At 36.1% G+C, this 15019-nt stretch overlaps 1 protein-coding gene across 1 annotated transcript in view; it reads right to left on the bottom strand.

The window, feature by feature from the left end:
* Positions 1-15019, bottom strand: part of LOC311592786 (uncharacterized protein) — a 386211-nt gene that overhangs the window by 258704 nt on the left and 112488 nt on the right. Inside the window, exons 33-34 of the mRNA XM_084773587.1 lie at positions 14343-14464; positions 11265-11385 (exon numbers count right to left, since the gene is read on the bottom strand). The gene's annotated coding sequence lies outside the window, so the exon portion shown is untranslated. The remainder of the gene's footprint in view (positions 1-11264; positions 11386-14342; positions 14465-15019) is intronic.

Consider the following 15019-nt stretch of genomic DNA (forward strand, 5'->3'; position numbering starts at 1 on the left):
AAAAAGTATTTGTAAGCTTCAGAGAATCCACTTGGATCCACCTCTCAGACATCAAATGGACACCAGTTAAGTACCCTTTGGGAATCAAAAACCTATGTTGACCTCCTGTTTTAGAGGGTGGAATTTCTCCTCCTGGTTTTGGGACTCCCCTCCACCAACACATCAAGAGGTTGGCCCTAAAGGTATCACATGTACATGTAAAAAATTTCTTCCTAACTTTGTGGAATATATATATTCTACTATTCTGCCAAGTCCAGGTCTTTCCTGCACCCAGGACACCTCCAAAAGAGTTACTCACAGGTGCTACAGCCCAAACCTGAAGACTGTTTAAGCTAGGCCAGTGCTTCCCTATCCACAGATGGTCCTAGAAATTCTGAAGAGAACCAAACAGCCATCTCTCCCAGTACTTTGCCAGCATCCCAACTTACTCATGGCCCCCAAAGATGCCTTTAACCCCAGTCAGCAAGAAGCAGCAAAAAGAACACAACACACTCATTCCCATCTTACCACCACTTCCTAGTCCCTCATTTTTATTAAACAAAAAGGAAGGAGTGTTACTAGTGGGGGGAATCCTGCTGGCCTGTCCTCAGGCACCTAACAATGTCATACATAATCACCTGCTGCCTCCAGGTTCTTCCATGGATGGCTGCTAGATAAAAGATAAAAGCAGGCCTCTTGTATTTTCTTTAATGGTTGCTTCAAGGGGAATAAGGGGAAAATAGAAGGGAGGGAAGAATAGGAGGATACAAGGGATGGGATAACCATTGAGATGTAACAAGAATAAATTAATTAAAAAAAAGAATTTAAAAAAATAAAAATAAAAAATAAAATATGATCCCTCATAAAAAAACCAAAATGATCTTTTTATAGTATCCTTCTGGTAGTTTTTGTTCATTTACTCTATCTAAATAACATTGTGTTCTCCATGTCAAGTTAAAAATTTAATGAAGAATGTGTAAATGTTAAAAAAAAAAAGATAAAAGCACCTCTGTGACCCTAGCTCTCCGTTCTGTTTCCTTGTCTCTTTGTTCCTTCTGTTCTAATTCTCATTCTCTCTCTCTCTCTCTCTCTCTCTCTCTCTCTCTCTCTCTCTCTCTCTCTCTCTCTCTCTCTCTCTCTCTCTCTCTTTCTGCCCATGGTGTATTCTTTTACTTCCCTCTACCTCATTTTTCTCATCCTTGATGCCACACATATGGCCTCTATCCATTTAGCATAACCTTCTCTTAATCTCCCAATGTATCTCCTTGTACCAGACACAAACAAACAAACAAACAAACAAACAAACCAAACAAAAAATAAAATGCTTTAAAAAGACAAAGAAAATGAGATTGCCAAACTCTCAGTGAACTGTATTTATGGTGTAAATGTATATTAGTACAAAAATGTATCATTTCAAAACTGTAATACATGAGCTTCAAAACTGTAACAAGAGAGAAATTATACAATGCCAATCTCAGAAGAAGTTCTAATTTATGGAAAATTGGTACACTTAAAATAATGTAATATTACTCAGCTATTAAAAACAAGGAAATCCCAAAATTTGTGGACAAATGGATGGAACAAGAAATGATCATACTGAGTGAGTTAACCCAGAAGCAGAAAGACTTCCATGGTATATACACTTATAATTGGAAACTAGCCCAAAGGCATGTCCCATGAAAGTCTTCACTCACCCGGAGATTGAGATAGATGTGAGGATATCCCACTGGGACTCTAGGTAAGACAAATATAGGAGATGGGGAAATAGAAGGATCCAGGGGGTCCTACAAACCTAAAGAAGAACATCATGATGGGTGGATCAGTGTCCAGGGGAGTCTGCTCCAACTATTGCACTAACCAAGGACAATACAAGTAGTAAACATCAAACCCCTACTCTGTTCTAGGCAGTAGTCAGGACATTCTCCACAGTCGTGTGGAGAGTGGGTACTGACTCAGACATGAACTCTGGTGCACTATGTAAACCAGTCCAGGAAACCCTCCAACTATTGTATAGGGAAAATGCATTATTCCTCATGTCTCACATGGCAGAAGGAAAAGTTTCTTACCCAAGAGAGGATTGTAGACTCTGCACTAATAAACAACAGAGAAACACATACCAGTTACTCTGTTATCCATGACTCTGAAATTGACAAATAAGGAATGTGTGAATAGGGAAACTTAGTACCTAGCCACACAATTAGTACGAGGCCTACATAATAGGTCAGTTACCCATGACCTTTAAAATGGCCTTTAATAGTTCCTCTTATCAAAATCTAATTCAATGGTTCATACCATAGCCACCCATGTACCCAGATCAAGGATGGCTGACAGATACTTTGTCATGAAATCCACAACCTTGAGTAATTATTCAGAATACTCAGTGTGTAGAATTTTGTTACATAATCCTATAAAATGACTCAAGAGAAATCTCTCTTTTTTAAATTGTCAATCATGGCTGAATTTAACAGAATTATTTAAAAAACCTTCCAGGTGCTTTTGCTATACGCAGGTGTTTAATGTTTATAAAGACCAAATTACAGTTACTGGCTACATACCTAAGGCACATTGTGGTCCAACCAGTTAAACAACTGCATTTCATCTTACTAAACAAAATTTACATGATTATTATACTAAAATTATAAAACTTCTTCCAATTTAGTAATAGTAGAGAGACAATTCATGATTCTTTTTTTTCTTTTTTTTAATTTTTATTAATTTATTCTTGTTAAATATCAATGGTTATCCCATCTTTTGTATCCTCCCCTTCCTCCATCCCTCCCATTTTCCCCTTACTCCTCTCCCTTATGACTGTGCCTGAGGGGAACATCCTACCCATTTATATGCTCATAGGGTATCATATCTCTTCTTTGTAGCCTGCTATCTTTCCTCTGAGTGCCACCAGGCATCCCCTCCCCAGGGGACATGGTCAAATATGAGGCACCAGACTACTGTGGACAATGTTCTGGCCATTGGCTAGATCTGAATAGAGGTTTGAAGTTTATGGCCTATATTGTCCTTGGCTGGTGCCTTAGTTTGAGTGGGACCCCTGGGCCCAAATCTGCCATTCATAATGTTTTTCTTGTAGATTTCTAGGACCCTCTGGATCCTTCTACTTTGCTAATCTCCCATGCTTCTCTCATCTAGAGTCCCACTAGGATGTCCTCCCCTCTGTCCCAGTTTCCTGGTAAGTGAACACATTCATGGGACATGCCCTTTGGGCTAGCACAATGCATGATTCTTTTTTTTTCATTTTTTATTGATTTATTCTTGTTACATCTCAATGGTTATTCCATCCCTTGTATCCTCTCATTCTTCCCTCCCTCTCATTTTCCCCTTATTCCCCTCTTCTACTTATTCTGTTCATTAAAAACTGTCACCAAAGCAATGCCCTAGCATCTTGTTATCAACAATGATGTAAATCAACAGTTTGTCTAGCACCTATAAAGATATATTTACAGTTATTTTAGATGGTATTCTTAGTTATACCCTTTCTGTAATAAGGAGAAAACTGCCTGACTTATTATCTTAATTATGCCCTCAGAAAAAAATTATATTACTAAGAGTTTCACTTTTATATGTTACAAAGACTATCTCCTTCAGATAGTATGCTTGTGGAATAGGCACTATAACCAAATGTTCGCCTGTTGTCATGGGCATTTGCCATCTCCTGAGTTTTACTAGGACCTTGAGTGTATCTTCCTGTGACACTCTATAATTGCTGCTTCTTTTGCATTGCCCCCCCCTTTTTTTTTTAGCAAAATGTAACATTTCTTTCCTCTTCTGCAATGCTGCTCTTGGTGTCCCTATTTATCTATTATCTCTCCAGTAAACTCAAACTCATAATTCCCAATCCCTTTTCAGATGTTGTCAATTCATCATCCCTTCATTTTATGCCATAAAAAGTCTTTTCTTTGAGATCTGTAAGTGATGGAATACATATATTCTGACATATGTTTTCTTGACTTGTCTCTACAACTTATCTCTTAATCATTTCTCCTGATCAGGAATTCCTGTCATTCACAATATTTTCCACAAGAGGAAAACTTGAAGGGAAACATTTTGACATAGATCACACAATAACTGCACTGTTATATAGAATAAATGTGACTGGAAAAATTTTGTGATTCCAAAGAACAGCTCAGATAAAGCAATATAACTACATAAACACACTAATCACTAATTAGAGATTACAAATCAGAGAGAAACTTCTGAAAGAGGAAATTTTTAGTAAAAATATATTTATAGGACTCTTGAATTCTGTGCCACCAAAGGATTGATTGAAAAGATAAGGAGAAGACAAATATATATTTCACGATGTACTAACCTGTCACAATTGCCTCAACTTGAATTCCTTCTCAGTATGGACTAATGATTATTCCCAACTTCACATCTTCTCTTCTTTAAAACAAACTCAGTTCATTCAGTACTCTTTGTGTGTGCATAGATGTGTAACCACGTACTAGATCATGGATAATTTCTCATGGCAAGTGATTCTGAAGATAAAGGACTCTCACTCAACCTGAAGCTAAGCTAATGCTACTATTTTTTCAGATATGACTTTGGCTTCATGCCTCCTGCTCATGACATTTCTGGGATTAATTTGTCTTGTTCTGGTACAAGAACTGTGCATGTCGCTCCATATTTTGGTGGATTATTTGTTGAAATGTGCTGTTCTGTCCACAAAATACTGTTTCATTGAAGACACCTGCTCTCTGTATCTAGTTATATAACATTTAACAGTGGGAAAGATTTCATGATGTAGTCTATGCTAGATAACAAGCAAGACGTAAAGGTCCCTCTAACTCTGATGTCAGAGTGGTTTTTCACAAACCTTTATCTCTACATTTAACATTTGTACTAGGAATAAACTTTGGAGGATCATAACTGTAAGACAAATACATTGGTGACTGAGCCATCTCCTCAGTACTGCAATATTAAACTTAAGTAAAACTATATTTCAAATCCCTGACTGCTACTCACTGCATATAAATATCAAACTTTGCTCCACACTATGTCTGGTGTCCTCCTCTGAGATACTTCTCTAATGTTAATTTTAGTTTTGTTATAATACAGGACTGAAATCTGGGGAAATGTGAAAATGTCTGTGTGACTCCGTGGTTAACTGTACATATGTAGTAGAACAAAAGCAGTGCCAATGGCTGTGTATATATCCCTTCTCACATATCAAACAGGTCTTGTCAAATTCCTCACCTAAATTCACACAACTTTCCAATAATCTCCAACTTTCTTTCATTTTAAATTAGGTATTTTGCATGAACAGGTTTTACTGTTCAACAAGAATGCCTTTCTACATTGCATAGTGTTATGGCTAGCTCAAAAAAATTAATATAGTTTGAAGTAATGTAATAGGACTTCCAACTTATAAAATATAACACAATTAAACATATTAGAATGGCATATATTTATGCTAAGGTTTATTTCGCTGACTTTCCCGACTATAATTCATCTCATTGTTTTATTGCTGACTAATCCATTTCAAGACCCATCCCAAAAATCTATTGACATTGCCATTCCTATCTTTTCATTCTCATGCTTTCTTTTTTTTCTTGGTTGTCCTTTTCTTTATTCCAACTTCTCTGTCCCCATACCTTAATCATTATTTTGTGTTTTCCAAATATAGCAATGAAAATTCTAATGAGCTCAGAAATTAGCTTTCTATTTCAAAATCAAGGTATTTCCCCTATAGAAACACAATAAAGCCCATCACGGTGCTGCATGGCTATAATTGCAGCACCGAGAGAGCCAAAGAAGTGTGGGTTTCCGTGAGTTTGATGTCAACCAGACCTACAAAGCGTATCTAGGCAGACCAAGGCTATGCCAAGAAACATTGTCATGAAACAAACAAAAAAACTTAAAAAATTAATAAAAGTAAATTGATTGGGAAAATCATAAAACAAGGGCTTTATGTTGTGTAGATAGATATATACATAGAATTGAAGATGTGAAAATAACCATAATGATACCTGAATAGTCACAGGAAATCATAATATCACTGAACTAAAAATTATGAAATACACACACACACACAAACACACACACATACACACACACACACACACACACACACACACACACACACACACACACATACTCCACCAGGCAAAACTCACAAAATAGGTAAAAGATTCCATCTTTTGAGTTGCTATTAAGATCTGTTCGAGAGATTCCCAAAGCAAACTGGCTGTTTTTGCCTATCATTGGCTCCCAGATGTGGAAAGTAATTCTGTATTGATTAGAGTAACATATTTTTATTTACTTAATTTATTCAGATTACATCTCAATTGTTATCTCCTAATTTGTATCTTCAAACTTTCTCTCCCTCTTTCATCTTAATCTCCTCCCCTAGGTCTGTAACAGAAGGGGACATCCTCCCCCACCATGTGATCACAGCCTATCAGATCTCATCCTGATAGCCTGCTTACTCTTCCTCTGAGTGCCACCAGGTCTCCCAACCAAGAGGAAGTGGTCTAATAGAAAGCACCAGAATTCATGTCAGACTCAGTCCCTACTCTATGCACAACTGTGGAGAGTGTGCTGTCCATTGGCTAGATCTGGATAGGGGTACTATGTTTACTGTATGCATTGTCCTTGGTTGGTACAGTAGTTTGAGCAGGCCACCTCTGCTTCCAGATCTGGTGGCCTAATGGTCTTCTTGTAGGTTTCTAGGACCCTCTGGAACCTTCTATTTCCCCATTCTCGCTTACCTCTCCCACCTGGAGTCCCAAAAGGAAGTCCAAGTATCTATCCCAATTTCCATACTTCAAACACAGGGCTTAATGGTTTATGATGTGAAACTGGCCTTAAAACCTTTTGCATGAGGACTGGTTTTCATAACAGCAGAAAATGCCACATGACATTTCAAAGGAAGGAAGCAATCAAAAGACTTGCTCAGCATTACATCTATGAACCACAACATACACCAAACTAACACCAAAAAATCCTAAGGGTGCAGTAATGGCACACATAATTTGCCACTATTCAAGAACTCTCTAATTCATCTTCAGACCTACTCATCTTGAACAGATCCATGTCTTGTACTGAAAATTTAGCTCACTACTGCATCATTCTTAGAATAGACTATGCTAAGAATGATGACATTACTAAAGCAGCCTAATCCTTAACATCTGTATAAAGTTTTTGTATTGCCTATAGAAGTGTGTAGTTTCAACCGTCGTGAAGGAGACCTCTCTTTGAAGTAGAAGGGGATAAATACAGTAAACCACACTGAATCAAAAGGCAAAGTTGTGGAGCCTAGTTTCAATGGATACATCTATAAAACATTACCCCACCTAAACCTACAATAGAAGACTCAGACAGGTAAGAGCCAAACAAGCACAAATTTGCTCAGAGATTATGAATCCTAAGTGGTTATTTTTGGGGATATACATGTATCTAAATATGGATATCTGTGTGTTATAACAACAAATAAGCAAAGAGTACACAAATTTCAAACAAACTAAAGAGAAGTATATTGGAGTGTTTGAAGGGAAAAAAATGGAAGGAGAACAACATAATAATATTCTTAACACAGAAATTAAAGAAAATATGTTAGGAGAATATCTTATCTCTAATATTCCAACAGCATATATGGAATTATTGATAGTATTTTTATATATGAAACAAATTCTGAACCTCTAAGGATGTTCTAGAGTCATATATTGACAGTGTCACGGCTGTAATAGCTGACAGTGACCTGACTGTGACTGAAAGGAACACCTTGTTAGGATAATCCCAGATTGCTTTTAATGGACAACAAAAGAGAAAAGAAAAAACTGGACATATTCCAGAAAATGAACACATGCATGCATGAGCCAAAATATTCTGATACATATTTAAGATTATACACAAAAATATAAATATGACTTATGTGTGAAAATGGGTGCACAACATAATAAAGTATATAACTTAGGACAAGTTTATTGGCTCCAAAAGCAGGTATATAACTACCCTCTTTCTGTATATGTGGGTGGACAGCCCCTTGGATGATTTGAATGAATGGGACAAATAACAGAACAATATCTAAAAACAATTTAAACCAAGTCAAGATCAATGAATTAAGTTGAGTGGTTTCTGTTAAAAGATCATGTGTAACATCAAGACAGTAACACTAAGAACAAAACACAGTGCATGATGATTCAGTAAAGGGGAAAAAAAGCAAAGATCAGTGCCCTAAGACAAGGCAGTTCTATCAGACTCTTTTCCACACACAACTGTTTACTGTTAAATAGCAGCTCAAAGTTTGTTAATAAAACTTGCCAATGTCTTTGCTATCAGAATGTCCTTCACTTTCCACTTCCTTTTGGTGTGAATAATTCATCTCAGATAAAGTGAACATTAAAACAAATATTCTTATTGTGGAGCTCCCATCATCTCCAGGTCCCCTGTGCCTTCCCTCATTTTTCCACAAGACTCCCTAGATATCAACCAATGTAGGTCTATGAGCCCTGGCATCTGTTTGGAGGCCCTGCTTGGTGGAGAATCTCAGAGGACAATTCTCTAGGTTCCTGTTTGTAAGACTAGCAGAATACAATTAATAGTGTCAGGGGTAGGTTATCACCCATGGGGTGGGTCTTGGGTTGAGCGAGGCATTGTTTTGACACTCCATCATTCTCTGCCCTTTCTTTATCCAGGCACATCTTGTAGACAGGGTGAGTTTGGAGCTGAAGTATTTGCATGGGTTGGTGTTCCCCACCTTCTACTAGATGACTTGTCTAATTATGAAGTGTCTTGTCTTCTTTAATCTATGATGCCTGATAATAGGAGATCTGATAGAGTCCCTCTCATATCTTCCCAGGAGCCTACCTTAATTTAGGTATCTAGCTTGTCACAGAGATGCCCCAGTTCACAGTTTCTATTGGCCTTGTCCTCAAGCCTCTGCTCTCCTCATGTCTGATTTCCATCTTCGTATCTCTCTGCAACCACTACCCCTGTCTATTCTGTTACCCCTTCTTTTTTTTAATCTGAAAATGATTGGTTTATATTTATGAATATAATGTAACTTATTTTTATTAATTTATTCAGATTACATCTCAATTGCCTTCCCTTCACTTTATCCACCCATTCCTCCCTTCCTCCCACTCACTCTATTCCCCCTCCCTAGGTCTATGATCAAGTGGGACCTCCTCCCCTACTACATGGTCACAGGGTATCTATCAAGTCTCATCTTGGTACCCTGATTATCTTTTCTCTGAGTGCCACAAGGCCTCCCCACCACAGAGAAGTGGTCAAATATGCGGCACCAGAGTTCATGTCTGAGTCAGTCCTCACTCTCCACATAACTGTGGAGAATGTACTGGCCATTGGCTAGATCTGAGTAGGGGTTCTATGTTTACTGCATGCATTGTTACTGGTTGGTTCAGTAATTTGAGCAGAGACTCTGGGTCCAGATCCACCCAGGGTCATGATGTTCTATTGCAGGACCCCTTCTGAGTGAGATTTAAACATCCTGCCTTGGATCCATTTTGTTAATTATCTTCTTTGGGCTTGTGCATTGAAGAATGCTTACTATGTACTGTAGGGCTAAAAGCCACATAGAAGTGGGTATATATAAGGTGTGTATTTCTGGGCCTGAGTTACTTCATTCAGGATCATCTTTCCTAATTCCATACATTTGCCCACAAGTTTCTTGATTTTTTGTTTGTTTTGTGTATAATAGCTGAGTTGCATTCCATTGTGTATTGTCCCATAATTTCTTTATCCATTCTTTGCATGAGGGAAATCTAGGTTGTTTCTGGATTCTGGCTATTATAAATAAAGCTATTATGAACATAGTTAAGGCAAGTGTCCTTCTCATCTGGTGGAGTGTCTTTTGGGTATATATGAAGGGTTGCCTCACAGAAGACCCACAAAGTCAACTAACCAGGATTCAGAGGATACAGCTGAGATAGAAGCAGCAACCAAGGACCTTGCATAGACTGGAACTAGGTCACCTACGAAAATGTAGTTAATGGTCACCTAAGGCTTGATTAGAGTTTTCTACTAATGGGAATGGGGCCTGTCTTTGACGGGATTTCCTTGCCTGCTGATTGATCACTTCCTGCTGGTAGGAGTGCCCACCCAGGCCACAAAGGAAGAGGACATGCTGAGTCATGATACAACTTCATGAGTTGGGGTTAAAAGGAAGGGGAAGCTCCGTTTTCTGAGAAATAAGGGAAAGGGATGTAGAGGAAGGATAGAGAGTGGGATTGGGAGGTAAAAAGGGATGTGGGTGTGGCCAAGGTGTAATTGAATAAGTAAGTTAATTAATTACAAAGGGAATTTTCATCATATATCATATAAGATTAGAAGCTACAGAAATATTTAAAAGAATTTATTGTGTTCTCTTTTTTGTTTTGTTTTTATTACTTATTTTTCAAATACATTTATATTATATATATATAATAAACTACCTACAGCAAGAAAAACCACAAAAGAATCAGGAATTATATAAGTTTTACATTTATGGTGTTTTGGATACTTGTATTTGACAACCTTGAAAAAAATGTCTTTCCTATCTTGGTGAGTCTAAAATTCTGATTAAAAATCAATATCTATCATATCTCATTATTATCAGCTTAAAACATTTAGCTAGACATAAAAACATCTTCATCCTTAAACAACTAAGCTGAATTGTAAAACTAAACTATCTGTTCTTCAATCTCATCAGAGATGTGAGAAGAAATAACATTAGTTACATCTTAATAGACTTTTTCCTTTTTTCCTTTTCATCTTTCCTTCGCTACTTCTCTTTCTCTGCCTATTTCCCTATTCCTTTGTCTCTTTCATTCATTCTTTGTTTCTTTCTTTTGTCCTTTATGATTTTACCCAGATCTTATGAATGACTAAACATTGAAGGTCTGTTGAAATATTAGGAGTAAGTGAAATATATATATATATATATATATATATATATATATATATATATATATATATATATCCTACAAACTCATTGTAGTTGTATATTAACCACAGGCTCAGTTATATTTAGGAGAAAGGTAGTACTACCAAAAATTTGTCATTGACATAACTGTGAATCCTCTTATTTTGTGAATAAATGTATAATTTCTGTCTACGAGTTAGCATGTCATGAGTAAGGGCACTAAGAAATAGATATATACTATACCCTGTATTGATTAAATTGTCCAATGAAAGACCAATGATATAATTCAACTAGTACCTTCTGCTTTGATACTTTGATTAATACTAAAGTGGTATGTTTATAAATCATCCTATCACTAATGATCCTATTTTATAAGATTTCCACATATGTTAGTATATCAACTTACCCTTGATTGCAAAATGATTACATAATGTTCACAATGGCATCATTTCTCTGCTTCCTCAATCTTCTTCAACGGGGTCCATCGAATTCTCACTTCTTTGCAATGACTCTCTGCTGCACATCTCCTTAAAGAAAATCAAATACAACCATGACTTTCAGAATTGAGTCTCTCTATCCACAATGTCTATGCATAGATACCATTATATAATTCTTATAGTATGACCACTTGAAAACATTTAAGCCTCTACTAAACCCACACTGAAAGAAGCCTGTCTAAGATGGCTGTGGACAGTGACAAGACTTTGATATCACAGCATGTGAATGAACATCTTTAGGTATGCTCTGTCATCCTAAATATGCAATATTAGCTAATAGTGATTATATTCTTGCACTAAGATTTGCAGGGAGAAAAAAAAAACTTACAGTATTGTGTACTCTTTGAGTGTCTCTTTTCCTTTTATTTTTTTCACTTGATTACACTTGTTCTTTCCTTGTCATAGATCGACTCAATAAAGAAAACAGGGAGAAAATGAATAGAATACAATGAGGATCATATGACATTCCTATGATATTATAGGCCTCCTGTGAGAGAGCCACTATTTCAGTGGCTTGGCAGTCAGGAGGATAATGACCTACCAGCATAAGCAAGTACACTACAAGATGGATAAATATCGATCACTTTAAATAATGACTCATGAGTTAAAGGATTGAAATAATTAAAATCACAGTCAGTCCTAAGGCAAAGTTTAGCTGTTTGATATTGATGAATACTCTTTCCTTTAGTTCCATGAAAAGTAACTTCTAGCCACACGAACCTAGTTAATACTGATGAAGTATATTTTGGGGCACAAATTCCATTGTTCTGTTTGTTGACATTTATTTAGGAAGAGAGCCTTTCCATCATGATTGCGCTGTAAATAATAGCTTTAGCAATATTAATATGTGTTTTAGATTGGCGTGTATGGGAACTCTTTGACCATGGACCAAGAAAGATTTAACCCTTTCCTAGTACTAGAAATTTAATTGGTGGCATGCCTCGCCAAGGAATTGTGTCCTTTATATATGGTGAATAAATTAAAATTGTTATCATATATGCACATATTATAGGAAGCTACTACAATAGGTTATGTCAAGACTTCCAAAATTTTAAACTATTTACAATCCCAACATTGATTAAGTATGTAAATATAGGTTCTACTCCTAACCAGAATTCTAGAAATACTTCATATCTGTTGGCAAAGGGAAAATTAGGTTTACTAATGATGCTTTGTTCAATCTATTTTTTTTTTGCAGTCTTATGAGATGATCAACAGAGCATCTTGTTTCACATCAGAAGGTAATAAATACATCCTTATCTTTAGAAAGTTTAGAGTCTTTCTCTGGCTCTACCACTACCTCTCCTTTAGGACTAAAAACATGAATGAACTTTGGTGTTTCCAGATCAAAAGAGTAAGTGAAAATCACTTGTTCATGATTTGTAGCACTGAACAACATTAGATATATTTATTTCCCCAAAAATCTTATGAAAATAAAAACATAATTTTCTAACTTGTAAAGGTGAATATCAGAAGTATGTAAGTAATAGTCTGAATATACGTTTCTGCTAAACAGTTCTATAATGATAGAAAAATAAATTTTATAAAAATAAATAAAAACACTGTGGATAGTAAAAAATTACAAGGGAATAATTTATATTTATCCCAAATTGTATATATGATTTCCTCATGTAGACTCACACATAGTGTTGCATGTGTGTGTGTGTGTGTGTGTGTTGAAATTACACACAATTTGGAAGATAATTTTCATAAGAGGACCCATGAATATCTCTAAAAATTTCAGAGCCAGTCAAGAGAAACAACTCAGTATTGAGTTATTAGTAAATTTACTAAATTTTTGTAAAGTGAGTCCAGGAGACTGCCACATGTGTGTAGTCTATTTCTATAGCCCTTGATCGTTCATACTAAGTGACAGGAAAATACCTATTGCTGAAATCATTGCAGTTTGAATTTGGGATTATAGGAAACTGAACTGGAAAAACATAACAGCCTCATCCTTGCAGACTAGCTTTCACTTTCATAGGTCAATAAGGGCTTATGAAAGCTGTTAAAAAGTCAAATTATAAAGTCTCCAAACAACTTATACATTTAAATGACAATCTCCAGCATGCCAATATATCTCTAAAGGTGCCATAATGTTCCTATATTTTCAATAACTAATAGCTACCTAACTTAACACAAGGCCTGCTTAACAAGAGGTAAATGATGCTCCATACTAAAAACTAAGAACAAGAAAAATTAAATTAATTCTGTAGGTTGTATTAATGTACAAGTGCATATGCTTGTTTGTGTATGAGAATATATATATATATGTGTGTGTGTGTGTGTGTGTGTGTGTATAATATTAGTAAATCATATATGAATTAGACAGTCAAGTCGAGAGTTCAGGAAAAGAATTTGAGAGACTTACATGCTAAAATTATGTAAATATTCTAGTCATAACAAGATCTCATTTAAAAATGAAAAAATAATATGGAGACTTAGTTTCTAAGTTCTTAGCAAGAAAAGGGTAGAATGAGATCTCAAAATTAAGAATAAAATGACTAAAACTCATTTTATAAATGTCTGAAAAAATACATATATAGATTAAGAAAATGAGCTCTATGTTTTAAAAAAAAAGCTCAACATTTCAAGTCATGTCTAGAATTCACAGCTCATGAATTTAAATATAAGGAAATATCTAGAATACAAAAAGAATTAGTACTTTCAAGGGAGTTATAATGGAGGGGTAGAAATTGATGCTTCACCACAGAAAATTTACTGGACATTAATCTCAGTCAAATTAGTGAACAAAAGGAAAAGTAGGTGAATATTTTGTGTTTTATTTATGACAAGCAAGATAAACTACTTATAATTGGAAAGAACGCAATGTTATATCTACAGAAATAGTCAGAAATGCACAAAAATGTCCGAATTTAGAAATTTTGCTAGGATGCATGTAATTATTTGAAAATATATATTTCAACTGAATTTAAATGAAAGAATCTAATAATGGAAAATGAAAAACAGAAAGCCCCTCTATTTACAATACCACCAGCTAGGTATGGAACATCTACTTTTAGTAACAGCTCTTCAGGAAACTGGCAAGGGGACTTCCTCAGAATCTGAAATCAACATTAGCAGCATGGTGAGACCGTGCATCAGTATCCTAAAAAGAAATAGACAAATTGAAAAATATATACACTTTATTCCTTTTTTCTTACATTACATGCTCACTACAGTTTCCTTCCCAATTCCCTTCTCCCAATTCCCAGCCATGACTGCTCTCCTTGGGATCTACTCCTGATCTGAATCCTTTCAAACAGGAGCAGTCCTCCCAAAGCAACATGGCATATCAAGTTACAATCAGAAGAGAAACATCACGTCAATTATATATATGTCTGGGTCCTAGATCAAGACCATACAGGCTCTCTGGTTGGTGCTTCAGTCTTGGAAGCCCCCATGGGCCTAGGTCAGTTTACCCTATTGGTCTTCTTGTGAAGCTATTTTCTCTTTCTTGTCTTTCTATCCTACTCCCACTGTTCCACAAGACTCCCTGATCTTCACTAATGTTTTGCTGTGGGTCTCACTATCTGTTTTGACCGGCTGATGTGTGGAACCTCTCAGAGCATTGTCTGCAAGCATAGGAGATTATCATAAATAGTCTCTGGGATTGGCTTTCTCCTATGGGGTGGGTCTAAGATTGAGTCAGTCATTGGGTGGA

The sequence above is a fragment of the Acomys minous genome (genome assembly GCF_964271855.1).
Source record: "Acomys minous genome assembly, chromosome: 2".
NCBI classification, from domain to species: Eukaryota; Metazoa; Chordata; class Mammalia; order Rodentia; family Muridae; genus Acomys; species Acomys minous.